Here is a 19,611-nt window from a genome sequence, read left to right as displayed (position 1 = left end):
TCCAAGTGGAAACCTGTAATAAGTTGTGTTCCTCAAAGATCCATATTGGGACCAATACTATTTGATACCTTCAACATAGTGGGATTGAGCGCACCCCCAGCAAGCTTGCAGGTGACACCAACCTGAGTGGTGAAGTTGATTCACTAGAGGGAATGGTCAGTACAGGCTGGGGGATGAAGGGATTGAGAGCAGCCCTGCCAAGAAGGACTTTGGTGAACTAGTGGATGAAAAGCTGGACATGTGAACTTGCAGGCCAGAAAGCCAACCTCATCCTGGGCTGCATCAAAAGAAGCGTGGCCGGCAGGTCGAGGGAAGTGATTCTGCCCGTCTACTCTGCCCTTGTGAGACCCCACCTGGAGTAGCGTGTCCAGCGTTGGAGTCCCCACCGTAAGAAGGACATGGACCTGTTGGAACGGGTCCAGAGGAGGGCCACAAAGATGGTCAGAGGGCTGGAGCACCTCTGGAACCAGGGAAGGACTGGAACCAAGGAACCACCAGGGAAGGGGCAGCCACAGCCCAGGGAAGCTGTGGCTGCCCCTTCCCTGGAGGTGTTCAAGGCCAGGTTGGATGGGGCTTTGAGCAACCTGGTCTAGTGGGAGGTGTCCCTGCCCATGGCAGGGGGCTTGGAACTAGATGATCTTGAAGGTCCCTTCCAACCCAAACCATTCTATGATTCCATGATTCCATGATTCCATGCTTCTATACCGGGGAGAGCCCCACGGTGCCCCTCTCCCACCCCCACCCCCACTGCGATTGATGGCATCACAATGATGGACCTGGCTTTAGCCCAGCAACGGCCCCAGTGCCTGCAGGGACGTTGCTGTGCCAGCACAGAGCGGCCCTGGGGAGAGTGCAGCTCTTGCCCAGCGTCCTTGTGACAGCGCTTTTCAGCACTAGGAACCCCCTTGGAAGCCTCACGCGGACCAGCTGGGCACTGTCCTGAGCCCCACAGCTGTGTCCCACGTGAGGATTCCCCTGCCCTCGTCAAGATGGGACAAGTGAACTGCTGCCACGGCTCCAGGTGAGCTCCCGCCATGGCTCGGGGACACGCCGGCACAGCCGGGCCCCGCAGCAGCCGCCTTGCTCATCATGCCCGACGCCGTCTGCTCCACAGGGATGACCCTGAGCCCGGGCAGCAGTGCCTGCCTGCCGGAGCAGCACCCGAGCCGCTGCAGCGCCAGCATGTGCGGGTGACCCAGGGCCGGCGGACGAGCAAGAGGGACCTCCTCCTCTTCAGGGACACCCTCGTCATCGCCAAGGCCAAGTAAGGCTGGCAGAGCCCAGCTGCCTTTCCTCCCGAGCCCTGGCCCTGGCCTCGGGGCAGGGGCACCCAAGGGGCAGCCCTGGGCCCCCCGGCACCCTGCTGCTGGATGCACCCATGGCCGCAGGCAGAGGCTCCAGGGGAGCCACTGGGCTCGGCCACCTCCAGCTCGCTCCCTGTCGCTCCTCTCTGCAGATGTGGCAGCGCCCTGCGCCCGCAGCTCTGCCTGACCCTGGCCACGCTGCAGGTGCTCAGCAGCGCGAAGGGGGCAGCCAGCAATGCTGCCCAGGAGGAGGAGGAAGGCAAGGACACCAAATCCCTTGTCCTCCTCTGGCCCTGCGGCTCCTGTGTCGTGACTTTCTGGTGAGTCTCGGTGCCTCGTCCCACGGCAGGGCTCTCTCCTGCCTCTGTGGCTGTCCCCACGGCGCAGGGCTGTGCCGCAGCCCGCAGCTCTGCCCGCAGCCTGCCGAGCAGCGGGCACTCAGGCTTTTTCTCCGCTCTTTCTGCAGCTCCCGGCTGGTGAAGGAGCTCTGGCTCAGCGCCCTGCTTGGGTAAGCCCTGCCTGGCCGTGCAGCCTGGGGAACTCGGGCTCACAGCACGGGGGGATGCTCCAGGCGCAGACGGACCGTGCCGAAACACCGCTGCCCAGATGGGTAGAGGTGCCCCCATGGCTGCGGGCAGCTCTCCAGCGGGCACAGCTGGCGCAGCTGCTTCGCCCAGCTGTGTCCAGCCAACGCCTGCCCAGCCCCGGCCTCACCACTGCCCCTGCTCTCCGCTCCACCGCCGCACGCTCCCCGGCTGCTTCGGGGCAGCTTGGGAGTGCTCCCCGGGCGGGCAGGAGAGGGACAAGGCGGCTTGGGTCTCACACAGCTCTTTCTCTCTGCCCTTTCCCCGCGCACAGGCCACCAGAAGGAGTGGAGGGAGCCCGCGTCACCCTGCTGCCCTCCCTCAAGCTCCTGCTGAAGGAGCTGAGACGCCGCAATCCTGTGAGTGTCCCTCCCGTTCCCGCTCTGCCCCCACAGCCTGCTCCAGCCCAGCAGCACCTGCATGGCTTCTCACCTTCTGCTCTTTTCCCCTTGCCCAGGCGACGACACTCCATGCCAGCAGCGTGGAGAAGCTGGTCCAGGGCCAGGCAGAGGTGAGGATCTCTCGGGCCGCGGCCTCGGCTGTCGCCACCTCTCACACAGGGCCAGGGGCCGACACAGCTCGCCGGGGGCCCTGTCTGCTGCAGGGCTGCCCAGTGAGCGCAGCACATTTCTTGCAGGCTGGTCCCAAGCAGCAGCCACCTCCCGTCCCCTCTGGCAGCCAAGGTGGACTTGGCCGCGCGGCTGGTGAGTTTGGAGAAGCCAGGGACAGGACGGCCCTTCTCCTCTCGCAGGCGGCCACTCGTGCTGCACCGCGGCTGCTGCTGCCTTTCCCGCGGGGCACGTCCATCCCCATGGCTCTGCGGCAGGAGAGAGCTGAGCCCCCAGGGCCCCTCCTTCCCAAACGACGTCTCTCCCTTGCTTTCGGCAGCGGGGCGACAGAGCTGAGAGGGTCCGGGAGCGCTCGCCTGGCGCTTCTCCTCTACATCTCTTTGCTGTTCTTTCCTTGGCAGCAGGTGGGATCCGCGGGAGGTGGAAGCTGCATTTGCCCTGGCCCTTTGTCCGGCGAGGGACCTCGGCGGCTGCAGAGGTGCCCAAGTCGTCGGGCTCTGGCAGCAGCGGGGCTCTCTTTGGCCGGCCCCTGGCAGCTCTCTGCAGCCAGGACGGCACCCTGCCCCAGCCCATCCAGGTAAGCATGCCTGGCCAGGGGGTGCCCATCCCTCTGGCTCCTCCGCAGATGCGGTGTCCAAAGAAGAGGGACCCCAGGTGAGCTCGGGGACAAACTATGCTCTTCCCCACGTCACCCACCTCCAGCCACCCCTCCATCCTGTCCCCGTGTGAGCTGCGGAGCTGCCCACTCTTGCTCCTGCCCCAAAGGTGAAACTTCACCAAGGGCCTGTCTCCAGCTAAGCAACTCTTCTCCATTTTTCCCCGCAGGACCTGCTGGCTCTCCTGCACCAGCACGGGCCATCCACCGAGGGGATCTTCCGGCTGGCGGCCAGCGAGCGCGCCTCCCGGGAGCTCAGGGAGGCCCTCGACAGCGGAGCAGAGGTCCACCTTGAAAGCCAGCCTGTGGAACTGCTGGCTGCCATCTTGAAGGTGAACCCTGCTGACCTGGGGCCTGGCAGCTCCCGGCTCTGTCAGTGCCCATGGGCACCTGTGAGAGCAGGAGCCACAACCCAGCTGCCTGCTCGTGAGCCAGAGTGACGGGGATGCTGCCTGTGCTCCCAGCGGGAGCGCTCAAAGCCTCACCCGCAGCCCTTGGCATTGCAGGACTTCCTCCGGAAGATCCCCTCCAAGCTCCTGGAGGCACAACTCTACGAGGAGTGGATGAGCGCCCTGCAGAAGACCAGCGGGCAGGAGAAGCTGGCAGCACTGAAAGAGTGAGTGTGGCCAGCAGCCTGCCTGCTGCGCAGGGACTGGCAAAGGCCAGCACTTGCCTGCAAAGCGACGGCCTCCTTGAGAAAGCCATGTTCTGTGCCAGCCACCGCTGGCTGCCGTGGGGTGGGGCTTTGGGGGAAAGTGGCACAGAAAAGCAGTTCTCTCCTTGGACCGCTTCCTGCAGGCTGTGGGGTGGTTCCACAAAGGGACTTTTGCCAGAAGGGCAGGGAGGGAGGGAGGTGGCCGTATCTCAGCGAAGGCGGTCCCTCTGCTCTAGACCAGGCGAGGCCATGGAGCCGGCCGTCAGGTGGCCTTGAGTGAGATCAGCCTGGGAGACTTGTGTTGGCAGCGTCTACTTTCTTGACGGTGTGTTCCTCTTCCCTCAGGGTGGTCGGCCAGTTGCCCAAGGCCAACCACCTGCTCCTCAAGAGCTTACTGGCCCTGCTGCAAAACATCGGCAGAAATGCAGCCACCAGCAGAATGACCATTAGCAACCTGGCCATCTGCGTGGCACCAAACCTCCTGAGCCCACCCGAGGAGCACACGTTCCCCCTGGACACGCTGATGCAGGTGACACAGAAGGTACGCTGCGGTTACCACCTGCCTACAGCCTTCCGGCCCACCCGAGCTTTGCTGCTCAGAGGGACCTGGCTGCCTCCACTCTTCAGCAAATGCTCGTGGTGAAGATGACGGGAAGAGCAGCCCCACAGCTATGCAGAAGCAAGGGGCAGGAGTGGGAGAGGCTCTTTGACCTCTTTTCCATTGGTGGAAAGCAATGGTTTGCTGTGTGCAGGTGACGCAGCTGGTGGCGTTCCTCATTGAGCACCAGGGGGAACTCTTTGAGGAGGAGGTGGCTGGCCTTGCCGGGGCATCGGGCGAGGAGTCACCAGCACGGCAGGCGGAAGAAGAAACAGCAGAGGTATGTCGGGGCCACAAAGTACGTGACAACAAACGCCTCCCCCCTCAGAAGGTGGGACTGCTGCCGCCGCCGCCGCAGGCACAAGCAAGGTCCTCCAGCAGCCTGCCGCTCTGCAAAAGTGCGGAGGAAGCCTGATGCAGTTGGGCCATGCACGTTGTGTGCTGATCCCAGCACAACTGGCTCAGCTCAGCCGAGCAAACCCATCCGAGGCATGCAGAGCTGAGGGAGCAATTGGGCAGGTAGGTCCTTGCCACCTCTTAACTTCCGCATTTCCATTGCAGGTGCCTCCAGTGGCGCCAGAAAGAGAACACCTGCAGAGCCCATCCCAGGAGAGAAGGTAATACGATCCAGCTTTGCTTAAGAGTAGAATTGCTTCAAGTTTATCATGGCTTTACCTGTCTAACAACACCATTGAACGGGAAGGTTGCCAGGCTCTTCACGAGAAAACAGAAAGCGGAAACCAACCTGCGAAGAGAAGAATGATGGGCAACCAGAGAGGAAGAAGGTCAAGCTGGAAGGAGAGCTCCCAGGGATAGGCAACTGCGGCAATCCAAGCAGGCAACTAGAACGAGGAGCCCAGCTGTGTAGCAGACTCTGCTGTCTATCTTTCAAAGCGCTGAACACTGCTCCCAGTAGAGGAAATACTTCTGCAGTGCACAGAGGTGGCCCCACACAGGAAGCATGCACCTGCCCTTGGGAGAACGGGCATTGAACTTCCCATAGAAGGGGAGACAAAGACACGCCTGGTCCTGCCTCCATGCTTTCATCAGTGCTTTCTGACTCTCTCCCTGTAGGTGCCAATTTCTTTTTGCTGCTTGGATTCCCTGGGTGAGCTCTGACTCGGGGTGGCCAGCAAGTTGCCCAAGGCCAACCACCTGCTCCTCAAGAGCTTACTGGCCCTGCTGCAAAACATCGGCAGAAATGCAGCCACCAGCAGGAGGACCATTGGCAACCTGGCCATCTGCGTGGCACCAAACTTCCTGAGCCCACCCGAGGAGCACACGTTCCCCCTGGACACGCTGATGCAGGTGACACAGAAGGTACGCTGCAGTTGCCACCTGCCTACAGCCTGGCTTCCAGGGCCACGATGCAGCCCCAGCACCACCTCGGCGGAGGCGAGGAAAGAGGCACCCGTGCCCTTCTGCTCTGGACGACAGATTTCACTCGTGCACCACAAAGCCACAGCGGCACTTCTTAGCACATCCTTCGTCTAAACATCTTCACATGTCCTTCTTCCTAGAATTTCTCACTATGCCTTATGGAAATAAAGCATCAAATGTATATGTGGCCAGTCTCAATATTTGGAGAAATCCCTTTCCTCTTTGTCCTTTTCTTCCTCTCTCCTTCTTTGTGTTTCTCCCCTCTCTCTCTCTCTTTCTGCTATTTCGGTGTCCAAGAAGATAAAAAGGTCATGCAAGGCTTGCGCTTCTCTAAGCCTTGTCTTTCTCCTCGGAGGAGCTTTGTGTTTTCTCATGGGAAACCTAAGGAGATGCCTGCGCCCAAGAAAAGGTCTTGACAAGGAAAGATCCCAGTATGTTACTACTTCCCCAGATCTGGAAAAGAAAATCACTACTTGATTGCCCATCACAGGAGGCCACTGCTCAATATTTCAATTATCTCCCTATGCTTTTGACCTCTTCCACCTTCTCACTGGTCCTGTGCTCAGCTGTTGAGTGACAAGCAGGTCCAGACTTGTGTCTGGGTCCTGACCGTGATCCTGTCTTGCTCTTGCAGCGTGGGCTGCTGACGCCTTGCTTTTGTCATGGTTTGGGCCGGGTTGGCCACTGACAAAACAACGGATGCTCTCCCCACCTCTCACTCTAAGGAGAGGAAGGAGAGCTCAAGTTTGACGGGCTTTGAGTAACCTGACCTAGTGAAAGATGTCCCTGCCTACGTAGCGGGGTTAGGCTAGTTAATCTTTAATGGTCCCTTTTAACCCAAACCATTCTGTGATTCTATGACTTGTTTTGAAATTGAAATTCACTCTCATATTACTAGATTCCAAATATTTTCTCAGCAAAAATGGACAAAACTTGATCTCAACATGTTAACACAGAGAAATCAATGTATCTATTATGACTTTGCAATAATTAAAACATGAAAGCTACAGGGGTAATAGCGTTCCGTTGTTATTGGCTGTATTTTGTTCTTAGTGATCCAGGGGTACAATGGAAAACTGTTGACAATTATATAGTGATGTTGTTTGCCCTCTTGTCTGCCAGAGCACACTGCTGACTCATATTGAGCCTGCTGTCAACCAGCACCCCCAGATCCCTTTCTGCAGGGCTGCTCTCCAGCCACTCCTCTCCCAGTTTATACTTATGCCCAGAGTTATTCCACCCTAGGTGAAGAATCTGGCATTTGGACTCCTACCTCTCATCCCTAAATTATGATTGAGGCTACTCACAACTTGTGTAGTGAAAGGCTACCTCAAGAATGATTCAGCTCATCGTAGCTCTGATGTCTAAAACACATGCGATTAAACCACTTTTCAGATTTTTATCCCTCTCCATTGACTCTAGAGAGTGTCTAGATGACTCATCTATACTTTTTAGATAGCTAAAGTTATACTACATAAAATATTTGTCTTACACTAAAACAAATCACTGGGGAAAAAAACAATCTTAAGATAACTCAACATTAAAAGAAGGCTTCTATATGAAGTGGTTATAGATAACTGCCTGGATACTTGTATTTATCTGAAGTAAGACAGCTTAATATAGACGTTAAGGAGAAAAAGAAAAAAGAAAAAAAAGAACAAGGAAAAAAACCCTCTTCAACTCTCTTCAGGAAAGTGATGAGGTATATAATTTTTGAGTTTAGATTAATCTAAATAAAATTAATGGCAGCACCCTTTGCCAGAGTACAACAAAGTTTTATTTCCCAAGGGAGACTATGGAACACCTGGTGTGAAATCTTATAAATGCAAATTTTAAGATAGCTTTAGATTTCATTATCTGATATCTTAACAGATCAGATCTCATCTTTCTGCCAGCAGATCTAGACTTTTAATTCACATTCAGATTCAAGTAATGGAAGTGAAGCCCTGCATCCTGAACCGGTCATGTAGCTCCAGAGACACATGCCGTCCTTGAAACAAGAATGCAGGATCTGTCCATACCAGTGTTAGGGCCCTGAGGTCGTTCACAGGCTTCGTCATTCCTTCCCAGCCTCCCCTGGGGCCTCTGCCACCCTGCCCATGGTCCAGCACCCCATTTTGGCTCATCTCAGTGCTGTCAGTTCCTGTCCCAGCAACCCTGTCGGAGCAGCGGTCTCATGCCCTTCTCTGGCCCTGCCTCCCGGATGGGCCTCTGACCCACATCATAGCTTTGTCCACTTTCCTTTTGCTTCAGACTGGAGCCCCTGGATGGACCCTGGACCTGGGGCACCACTTGCCATCCCAGGGGCTGTCAATGCACCCTTCTGTCACCACCTACGCTCTGCCCACCATGCTCAATCCCTGCTGGATGGCACCCCTTCAGCAGGGGCACTGCCCATGCTGGGGTCACCCTCAGCTCCAGGTTTATCCCATCTTAATGAGCAACCCCCCTCCTGTGGCTCCCATAAAATCAGCAAGAAGGGCAGTAAGACAGGAATGGATCTTAAAGAATAAATCTCACTCCTTTGAGGGACAGAGCTGTGTGTTCTACAAAAAAGAAAAGAAAAGAACAAAACAAAACAACAAAACAAAACATGGGAGCCTTGTCTTAGCTGAAAGAAGCAAACATTTAATATTCTTTCTTCATCTGAGAGGATTATTACAGAGAATCCCAGTGCAAAATCCAGTTTTGCAGGCAAAAGCATTCGGAGACAAGAAACAAAAGTTTTGTCGTTGATTTTGATGAGATTCCTATGCTTACATAGCCAAATTCAGAAAGAGCGCAAATACTGCACTTTGTATTGCAGAACTATGAATCCATGCCAGAGACATTGACAAAAGAACGTAAGTTTTGCAGAAACACAGAAGTATTTAAGAAGAACATGTTGAATGACTAGTTTTTTTATCAAATTATTATCTGATTTTTATCAGTTTTATGGTGCCTGATCTTCTGTTTATGCCAAACTCTTACCTTAACAAAACAAAACAAAAAAGTACTGTCATAATATCATGAGAGAAGCCCTGTTGTTGAATCCTTTACAGGAACACAGTAACACAAAGATAAGGAGCCAACGTATTCCTCATTTAACCCAAGGCCAGATCATGGCCTGCAGGTCATTGACTGCAAGGAACAAGCTATGAAAATAAACACACGCACATACACATAATATGCCTGTCAGAGGGCTAGAGTAGTGTGTATGTATACACACACACACATATATATATACATATTCAAGTAGGCTGCCTTTACTACAAGTGTCTAGTAGGCAAAAGAGACAATTACTCAGGTACACTGACCATAAACAGCAAAACTGAAAGCAAACATGACAAGACCAATATTGTGCAAAGATCCATCTTCATTGAAATTATATACAGCTTGGCAGACATCAGGCTCGAGAATTCTGTGAGCCGAGAGTTTATTTAAGTGATCAGAAAGTAAAAATTCTAATACATTAAAGAAAAAAAAAATCTCTTTGTAAACCGTAGAGGAATAAAAATCAAAGTAGTCTATGCAAAAAGTTCCAGAAAAACTCATTGAAAGTTTTAATTTTCAGGGTCAAAAATATGCATGACACAACATACATCATATAATACACTAGCCAAAATGAAATAAATGGAAAATACAGAATCCAAAATAAAACACTCAGTGTTAACAAAATAAGAAAAAAGAAAAGTAAAAATTATTTGTTCAGCCTCTTCCTTTCTTGAAATAGACATGTTCCAACTGAAAGATTCAGTTCCAACAAAGCTTCAGTTTCCAGTAAAAAAAAAATGCTTCATCAAAAATTTTCAATCGTCTTTTGGTGATACAACTGCAAAACTGCCCGGCACCTGTTCAAAGGTGGAGGAATTGCTTTTGTCTGGTGCAATACCGTATAGCCATCCAATCTGTCCCGTGATCCTCGTTCGTCTTTGCTCTGAGTTCTGATCAAAATAAACACCCTAATACACACCCTGAGTGCCTCAGTCCCTCCATTTACCTGAAACCTTAAGAGGTGACATGTTAGAAGTGAAATGTTCCTGTTTCTTGTTTAGCTGTTTAGATATTAATACTTTAGAAAGAAAATAAGGGTTTATTCCTTTTCTCTACAGAATATGCCAGGTGGCCTGTATGAGACCCTCGGCATCCATTTTTGCAAGGCATCGTCATGCTATTTTAAAATCCTATGTATTTTCTGTAGAAAGAGCAAAGAACAGCTCTGTTGAAATAGCAAATTACTTGCACTGAGAAATTATCTGATATATTTATTTACTATCTGATAGTAAATTACGGTGAAAGCGTAATTAAGAAATTGCAGAGAAGTAGGCTTTTAAGAAGAGTATCATGGTCTACACCGTTAGTATATGCTTAGGCAGATCTAACAGAGTAATTGTAGTAACTTAAATATTCCTATGTATTGTATTTTTTTATGTATATAAATACAATAAGAAGTTTTTCATATTTGTTTGGTTGTCAGTCAAATGTAACAGAGCATTCGGCTCTTCCCATGGCCTACTTCTTGCTTCATCTACTAATAATTAAATTGAAAATTTGTGACAAATGGCGATAACACGTTATATGGTCATTTACCAGTTAATACTGCTAATACAATCTAACAGATCACAACCCTAAGATTTTCCTACAAAACTGACTCTTGAATATGTTATTCATGTTGGCAACAGCACTTTGACCTCTATAAATTTCTGTACTCCATTTTGTGCCAGGCTAGATACGGGGGATGTCCTGAGATTTTCATTTTTATGTTAAATACAATAGAATTAATAAGTACATAGAAATCCCAAGGATCTGTGTTCACACCTTTTTTTCCCAATAACACTTAACAAGTGAATGTAAAATCTCAATATATTAAGACAGGAGAACTAGTAACAACCAATATATAGAAGGCTGAGGTACTAAACAATATTTTGCCTCAGTTTTACATGGTAATCTCTTTTCCAACAAAGAGTTGCAGTCAATGGCTCAATGTCCAAGTGGAAACCTGTAATAAGTTGTGTTCCTCAAAGATCCATATTGGGACCAATACTATTTGATACCTTCAACATAGTGGGATTGAGCGCACCCCCAGCAAGCTTGCAGGTGACACCAACCTGAGTGGTGAAGTTGATTCACTAGAGGGAATGGTCAGTACAGGCTGGGGGATGAAGGGATTGAGAGCAGCCCTGCCAAGAAGGACTTTGGTGAACTAGTGGATGAAAAGCTGGACATGTGAACTTGCAGGCCAGAAAGCCAACCTCATCCTGGGCTGCATCAAAAGAAGCGTGGCCGGCAGGTCGAGGGAAGTGATTCTGCCCGTCTACTCTGCCCTTGTGAGACCCCACCTGGAGTAGCGTGTCCAGCGTTGGAGTCCCCACCGTAAGAAGGACATGGACCTGTTGGAACGGGTCCAGAGGAGGGCCACAAAGATGGTCAGAGGGCTGGAGCACCTCTGGAACCAGGGAAGGACTGGAACCAAGGAACCACCAGGGAAGGGGCAGCCACAGCCCAGGGAAGCTGTGGCTGCCCCTTCCCTGGAGGTGTTCAAGGCCAGGTTGGATGGGGCTTTGAGCAACCTGGTCTAGTGGGAGGTGTCCCTGCCCATGGCAGGGGGCTTGGAACTAGATGATCTTGAAGGTCCCTTCCAACCCAAACCATTCTATGATTCCATGATTCCATGATTCCATGCTTCTATACCGGGGAGAGCCCCACGGTGCCCCTCTCCCACCCCCACCCCCACTGCGATTGATGGCATCACAATGATGGACCTGGCTTTAGCCCAGCAACGGCCCCAGTGCCTGCAGGGACGTTGCTGTGCCAGCACAGAGCGGCCCTGGGGAGAGTGCAGCTCTTGCCCAGCGTCCTTGTGACAGCGCTTTTCAGCACTAGGAACCCCCTTGGAAGCCTCACGCGGACCAGCTGGGCACTGTCCTGGGCCCCACAGCTGTGTCCCACGTGAGGATTCCCCTGCCCTCGTCAAGATGGGACAAGTGAACTGCTGCCACGGCTCCAGGTGAGCTCCCGCCATGGCTCGGGGACACGCCGGCACAGCCGGGCCCCGCAGCAGCCGCCTTGCTCATCATGCCGGACGCCGTCTGCTCCACAGGGATGACCCTGAGCCCGGGCAGCAGTGCCTGCCTGCCGGAGCAGCACCCGAGCCGCTGCAGCGCCAGCATGTGCGGGTGACCCAGGGCCGGCGGACGAGCAAGAGGGACCTCCTCCTCTTCAGGGACACCCTCGTCATCGCCAAGGCCAAGTAAGGCTGGCAGAGCCCAGCTGCCTTTCCTCCCGAGCCCTGGCCCTGGCCTCGGGGCAGGGGCACCCAAGGGGCAGCCCTGGGCCCCCCGGCACCCTGCTGCTGGATGCACCCATGGCCGCAGGCAGAGGCTCCAGGGGAGCCACTGGGCTCGGCCACCTCCAGCTCGCTCCCTGTCGCTCCTCTCTGCAGATGTGGCAGCGCCCTGCGCCCGCAGCTCTGCCTGACCCTGGCCACGCTGCAGGTGCTCAGCAGCGCGAAGGGGGCAGCCAGCAATGCTGCCCAGGAGGAGGAGGAAGGCAAGGACACCAAATCCCTTGTCCTCCTCTGGCCCTGCGGCTCCTGTGTCGTGACTTTCTGGTGAGTCTCGGTGCCTCGTCCCACGGCAGGGCTCTCTCCTGCCTCTGTGGCCGTCCCCACGGCGCAGGGCTGTGCCGCAGCCCGCAGCTCTGCCCGCAGCCTGCCGAGCAGCGGGCACTCAGGCTTTTTCTCCGCTCTTTCTGCAGCTCCCGGCTGGTGAAGGAGCTCTGGCTCAGCGCCCTGCTTGGGTAAGCCCTGCCTGGCCGTGCAGCCTGGGGAACTCGGGCTCACAGCACGGGGGGATGCTCCAGGCGCAGACGGACCGTGCCGAAACACCGCTGCCCAGATGGGTAGAGGTGCCCCCATGGCTGCGGGCAGCTCTCCAGCGGGCACAGCTGGCGCAGCTGCTTCGCCCAGCTGTGTCCAGCCAACGCCTGCCCAGCCCCGGCCTCACCACTGCCCCTGCTCTCCGCTCCACCGCCGCACGCTCCCCGGCTGCTTCGGGGCAGCTTGGGAGTGCTCCCCGGGCGGGCAGGAGAGGGACAAGGCGGCTTGGGTCTCACACAGCTCTTTCTCTCTGCCCTTTCCCCGCGCACAGGCCACCAGAAGGAGTGGAGGGAGCCCGCGTCACCCTGCTGCCCTCCCTCAAGCTCCTGCTGAAGGAGCTGAGACGCCGCAATCCTGTGAGTGTCCCTCCCGTTCCCGCTCTGCCCCCACAGCCTGCTCCAGCCCAGCAGCACCTGCATGGCTTCTCACCTTCTGCTCTTTTCCCCTTGCCCAGGCGACGACACTCCATGCCAGCAGCGTGGAGAAGCTGGTCCAGGGCCAGGCAGAGGTGAGGATCTCTCGGGCCGCGGCCTCGGCTGTCGCCACCTCTCACACAGGGCCAGGGGCCGACACAGCTCGCCGGGGGCCCTGTCTGCTGCAGGGCTGCCCAGTGAGCGCAGCACATTTCTTGCAGGCTGGTCCCAAGCAGCAGCCACCTCCCGTCCCCTCTGGCAGCCAAGGTGGACTTGGCCGCGCGGCTGGTGAGTTTGGAGAAGTCGGCGACAGGACGGCCCTTCTCCTCTCGCAGGCGGCCACTCGTGCTGCACCGCGGCTGCTGCTGCCTTTCCCGCGGGGCACGTCCATCCCCATGGCTCTGCGGCAGGAGAGAGCTGAGCCCCCAGGGCCCCTCCTTCCCAAACGACGTCTCTCCCTTGCTTTCGGCAGCGGGGCGACAGAGCTGAGAGGGTCCGGGAGCGCTCGCCTGGCGCTTCTCCTCTACATCTCTTTGCTGTTCTTTCCTTGGCAGCAGGTGGGATCCGCGGGAGGTGGAAGCTGCATTTGCCCTGGCCCTTTGTCCGGCGAGGGACCTCGGCGGCTGCAGAGGTGCCCAAGTCGTCGGGCTCTGGCAGCAGCGGGGCTCTCTTTGGCCGGCCCCTGGCAGCTCTCTGCAGCCAGGACGGCACCCTGCCCCAGCCCATCCAGGTAAGCATGCCTGGCCAGGGGGTGCCCATCCCTCTGGCTCCTCCGCAGATGCGGTGTCCAAAGAAGAGGGACCCCAGGTGAGCTCGGGGACAAACTGTGCTCTTCCCCACGTCACCCACCTCCAGCCACCCCTCCATCCTGTCCCCGTGTGAGCTGCGGAGCTGCCCACTCTTGCTCCTGCCCCAAAGGTGAAACTTCACCAAGGGCCTGTCTCCAGCTAAGCAACTCTTCTCCATTTTTCCCCGCAGGACCTGCTGGCTCTCCTGCACCAGCACGGGCCATCCACCGAGGGGATCTTCCGGCTGGCGGCCAGCGAGCGCGCCTCCCGGGAGCTCAGGGAGGCCCTCGACAGCGGAGCAGAGGTCCACCTTGAAAGCCAGCCTGTGGAACTGCTGGCCGCCATCTTGAAGGTGAACCCTGCTGACCTGGGGCCTGGCAGCTCCCGGCTCTGTCAGTGCCCATGGGCACCTGTGAGAGCAGGAGCCACAACCCAGCTGCCTGCTCGTGAGCCAGAGTGACGGGGATGCTGCCTGTGCTCCCAGCGGGAGCGCTCAAAGCCTCACCCGCAGCCCTTGGCATTGCAGGACTTCCTCCGGAAGATCCCCTCCAAGCTCCTGGAGGCACAACTCTACGAGGAGTGGATGAGCGCCCTGCAGAAGACCAGCGGGCAGGAGAAGCTGGCAGCACTGAAAGAGTGAGTGTGGCCAGCAGCCTGCCTGCTGCGCAGGGACTGGCAAAGGCCAGCACTTGCCTGCAAAGCGACGGCCTCCTTGAGAAAGCCATGTTCTGTGCCAGCCACCGCTGGCTGCCGTGGGGTGGGGCTTTGGGGGAAAGTGGCACAGAAAAGCAGTTCTCTCCTTGGACCGCTTCCTGCAGGCTGTGGGGTGGTTCCACAAAGGGACTTTTGCCAGAAGGGCAGGGAGGGAGGGAGGTGGCCGTATCTCAGCGAAGGCGGTCCCTCTGCTCTAGACCAGGCGAGGCCATGGAGCCGGCCGTCAGGTGGCCTTGAGTGAGATCAGCCTGGGAGACTTGTGTTGGCAGCGTCTACTTTCTTGACGGTGTGTTCCTCTTCCCTCAGGGTGGTCGGCCAGTTGCCCAAGGCCAACCACCTGCTCCTCAAGAGCTTACTGGCCCTGCTGCAAAACATCGGCAGAAATGCAGCCACCAGCAGAATGACCATTAGCAACCTGGCCATCTGCGTGGCACCAAACCTCCTGAGCCCACCCGAGGAGCACACGTTCCCCCTGGACACGCTGATGCAGGTGACACAGAAGGTACGCTGCGGTTACCACCTGCCTACAGCCTTCCGGCCCACCCGAGCTTTGCTGCTCAGAGGGACCTGGCTGCCTCCACTCTTCAGCAAATGCTCGTGGTGAAGATGACGGGAAGAGCAGCCCCACAGCTATGCAGAAGCAAGGGGCAGGACTGGGAGAGGCTCTTTGACCTCTTTTCCATTGGTGGAAAGCAATGGTTTGCTGTGTGCAGGTGACGCAGCTGGTGGCGTTCCTCATTGAGCACCAGGGGGAACTCTTTGAGGAGGAGGTGGCTGGCCTTGCCGGGGCATCGGGCGAGGAGTCACCAGCACGGCAGGCGGAAGAAGAAACAGCAGAGGTATGTCGGGGCCACAAAGTACGTGACAACAAACGCCTCCCCCCTCAGAAGGTGGGACTGCTGCCGCCGCCGCCGCCGCCGCCGCAGGCACAAGCAAGGTCCTCCAGCAGCCTGCCGCTCTGCAAAAGTGCGGAGGAAGCCTGATGCAGTTGGGCCATGCACGTTGTGTGCTGATCCCAGCACAACTGGCTCAGCTCAGCCGAGCAAACCCATCCGAGGCATGCAGAGCTGAGGGAGCAATTGGGCAGGTAGGTCCTTGCCACCTCTTAACTTCCGCATTTCCATTGCAGGTGCCTCCAGTGGCGCCAGAAAGAGAACACCTGCAGAGCCCATCCCAGGAGAGAAGGTAATACGATCCAGCTTTGCTTAAGAGTAGAATTGCTTCAAGTTTATCATGGCTTTACCTGTCTAACAACACCATTGAACGGGAAGGTTGCCAGGCTCTTCACGAGAAAACAGAAAGCGGAAACCAACCTGTGAAGAGAAGAATGATGGGCAACCAGAGAGGAAGAAGGTCAAGCTGGAAGGAGAGCTCCCAGGGATAGGCAACTGCGGCAATCCAAGCAGGCAACTAGAACGAGGAGCCCAGCTGTGTAGCAGACTCTGCTGTCTATCTTTCAAAGCGCTGAACACTGCTCCCAGTAGAGGAAATACTTCTGCAGTGCACAGAGGTGGCCCCACACAGGAAGCATGCACCTGCCCTTGGGAGAACGGGCATTGAACTTCCCATAGAAGGGGAGACAAAGACACGCCTGGTCCTGCCTCCATGCTTTCATCAGTGCTTTCTGACTCTCTCCCTGTAGGTGCCAATTTCTTTTTGCTGCTTGGATTCCCTGGGTGAGCTCTGACTCGGGGTGGCCAGCAAGTTGCCCAAGGCCAACCACCTGCTCCTCAAGAGCTTACTGGCCCTGCTGCAAAACATCGGCAGAAATGCAGCCACCAGCAGGAGGACCATTGGCAACCTGGCCATCTGCGTGGCACCAAACTTCCTGAGCCCACCCGAGGAGCACACGTTCCCCCTGGACACGCTGATGCAGGTGACACAGAAGGTACGCTGCAGTTGCCACCTGCCTACAGCCTGGCTTCCAGGGCCACGATGCAGCCCCAGCACCACCTCGGCGGAGGCGAGGAAAGAGGCACTCGTGCCCTTCTGCTCTGGACGACAGATTTCACTCGTGCACCACAAAGCCACAGCGGCACTTCTTAGCACATCCTTCGTCTAAACATCTTCACATGTCCTTCTTCCTAGAATTTCTCACTATGCCTTATGGAAATAAAGCATCAAATGTATATGTGGCCAGTCTCAATATTTGGAGAAATCCCTTTCCTCTTTGTCCTTTTCTTCCTCTCTCCTCCTTTGTGTTTCTCCCCTCTCTCTCTCTCTTTCTGCTATTTCGGTGTCCAAGAAGATAAAAAGGTCATGCAAGGCTTGCGCTTCTCTAAGCCTTGTCTTTCTCCTCGGAGGAGCTTTGTGTTTTCTCATGGGAAACCTAAGGAGATGCCTGCGCCCAAGAAAAGGTCTTGACAAGGAAAGATCCCAGTATGTTACTACTTCCCCAGATCTGGAAAAGAAAATCACTACTTGATTGCCCATCACAGGAGGCCACTGCTCAATATTTCAATTATCTCCCTATGCTTTTGACCTCTTCCACCTTCTCACTGGTCCTGTGCTCAGCTGTTGAGTGACAAGCAGGTCCAGACTTGTGTCTGGGTCCTGACCGTGATCCTGTCTTGCTCTTGCAGCGTGGGCTGCTGACGCCTTGCTTTTGTCATGGTTTGGGCCGGGTTGGCCAATGACAAAACAACGGATGCTCTCCCCACCTCTCACTCTAAGGAGAGGAAGGAGAGCTCAAGTTTGACGGGCTTTGCGTAACCTGACCTAGTGAAAGATGTCCCTGCCTACGTAGCGGGGTTAGGCTAGTTAATCTTTAATGGTCCCTTTTAACCCAAACCATTCTGTGATTCTATGACTTGTTTTGAAATTGAAATTCACTCTCATATTACTAGATTCCAAATATTTTCTCAGCAAAAATGGACAAAACTTGATCTCAACATGTTAACACAGAGAAATCAATGTATCTATTATGACTTTGCAATAATTAAAACATTAAAGCTACAGGGGTAATAGCGTTCCTTTGTTATTGGCTGTATTTTGTTCTTAGTGATCCAGGGGTACAATGGAAAACTGTTGACAATTATATAGTGATGTTGTTTGCCCTCTTGTCTGCCAGAGCACACTGCTGACTCATATTGAGCCTGCTGTCAACCAGCACCCCCAGATCCCTTTCTGCAGGGCTGCTCTCCAGCCACTCCTCTCCCAGTTTATACTTATGCCCAGAGTTATTCCACCCTAGGTGAAGAATCTGGCATTTGGACTCCTACCTCTCATCCCTAAATTATGATTGAGGCTACTCACAACTTGTGTAGTGAAAGGCTACCTCAAGAATGATTCAGCTCATCGTAGCTCTGATGTCTAAAACACATGCGATTAAACCACTTTTCAGATTTTTATCCCTCTCCATTGACTCTAGAGAGTGTCTAGATGACTCATCTATACTTTTTAGATAGCTAAAGTTATACTACATAAAATATTTGTCTTACACTAAAACAAATCACTGGGGAAAAAAACAATCTTAAGATAACTCAACATTAAAAGAAGGCTTCTATATGAAGTGGTTATAGATAACTGCCTGGATACTTGTATTTATCTGAAGTAAGACAGCTTAATATAGACGTTAAGGAGAAAAAGAAAAAAGAAAAAAAAGAACAAGGAAAAAAACCCTCTTCAACTCTCTTCAGGAAAGTGATGAGGTATATAATTTTTGAGTTTAGATTAATCTAAATAAAATTAATGGCAGCACCCTTTGCCAGAGTACAACAAAGTTTTATTTCCCAAGGGAGACTATGGAACACCTGGTGTGAAATCTTATAAATGCAAATTTTAAGATAGCTTTAGATTTCATTATCTGATATCTTAACAGATCAGATCTCATCTTTCTGCCAGCAGATCTAGACTTTTAATTCACATTCAGATTCAAGTAATGGAAGTGAAGCCCTGCATCCTGAACCGGTCATGTAGCTCCAGAGACACATGCCGTCCTTGAAACAAGAATGCAGGATCTGTCCATACCAGTGTTAGGGCCCTGAGGTCGTTCACAGGCTTCGTCATTCCTTCCCAGCCTCCCCTGGGGCCTCTGCCACCCTGCCCATGGTCCAGCACCCCATTTTGGCTCATCTCAGTGCTGTCAGTTCCTGTCCCAGCAACCCTGTCGGAGCAGCGGTCTCATGCCCTTCTCTGGCCCTGCCTCCCGGATGGGCCTCTGACCCACATCATAGCTTTGTCCACTTTCCTTTTGCTTCAGACTGGAGCCCCTGGATGGACCCTGGACCTGGGGCACCACTTGCCATCCCAGGGGCTGTCAATGCACCCTTCTGTCACCACCTACGCTCTGCCCACCATGCTCAATCCCTGCTGGATGGCACCTGTCCTGGTTCCGGCGGGGATAGGGTTAATTTTCCCTGGTATTCCATGCCATGTGAGCCATGCCCACCCTGAGCTGCCGGGGGAGGGGGCAGGAAGTCACCGCTGGGAGCGGGCGGGGGCGTCCCGGGTCCGGTCGGGGAGCGGCGGGGAGCAGCGGGGAGCGGCGGTCCTGTAATCGTGTTTGTATATGCCTCTGTCCGTGTTGTTGTTGTTGTTTGCCTGTTCCCTTTGCTGTCCTGTTAAACTGCCTTTGTCTCAACCCAAGAGTCTTGCCTTTTCTTCTGATTCTTCCTGTATTAGGAAGGCCCGAGCGAGCGGCACGTGGTCCTTTGTTGCCGTCTGAGGCTAAACCACGACAGTCCTTTTTGGCGCCCAACGTGGGGCTCAAAGGGTTGAGATAACGACAGAATTCAACTAGAGCTTGAAAAAACGAATGTGTTGTACGCGTTTATTGTATTAGGCAAATAGTCGCTGGTCACCATGTTGCTTGGTTTGTTCTCATGGCTGTGTTATGTGAATTCCTATATGTCTTATGTACTCCTTCCGATGATTTTTGTTACTTCTGGGAGAGGGATGAGGATTATCATTTTGTTGTCCTGTGCAATATCGGCTTATGAGATGATAACATCACTTGTTAGACAGTTACTTTGGGGCTTTTATGTGGTGTTGCTGTCCTGTCCGTACCTTGGGCATCGTCTCTCAGAATTTATTAATAATTACACCACAGCCGGGGAGAACGGCCCTACCTGGAGCCTCTGGCAGAAAGCACCAG

The sequence above is a fragment of the Chroicocephalus ridibundus genome, chromosome 1 (genome assembly GCF_963924245.1).
Source record: "Chroicocephalus ridibundus chromosome 1, bChrRid1.1, whole genome shotgun sequence".
Classification (NCBI taxonomy): Eukaryota; Metazoa; Chordata; class Aves; order Charadriiformes; family Laridae; genus Chroicocephalus; species Chroicocephalus ridibundus.
This window is presented reverse-complemented; position numbering follows the sequence as displayed.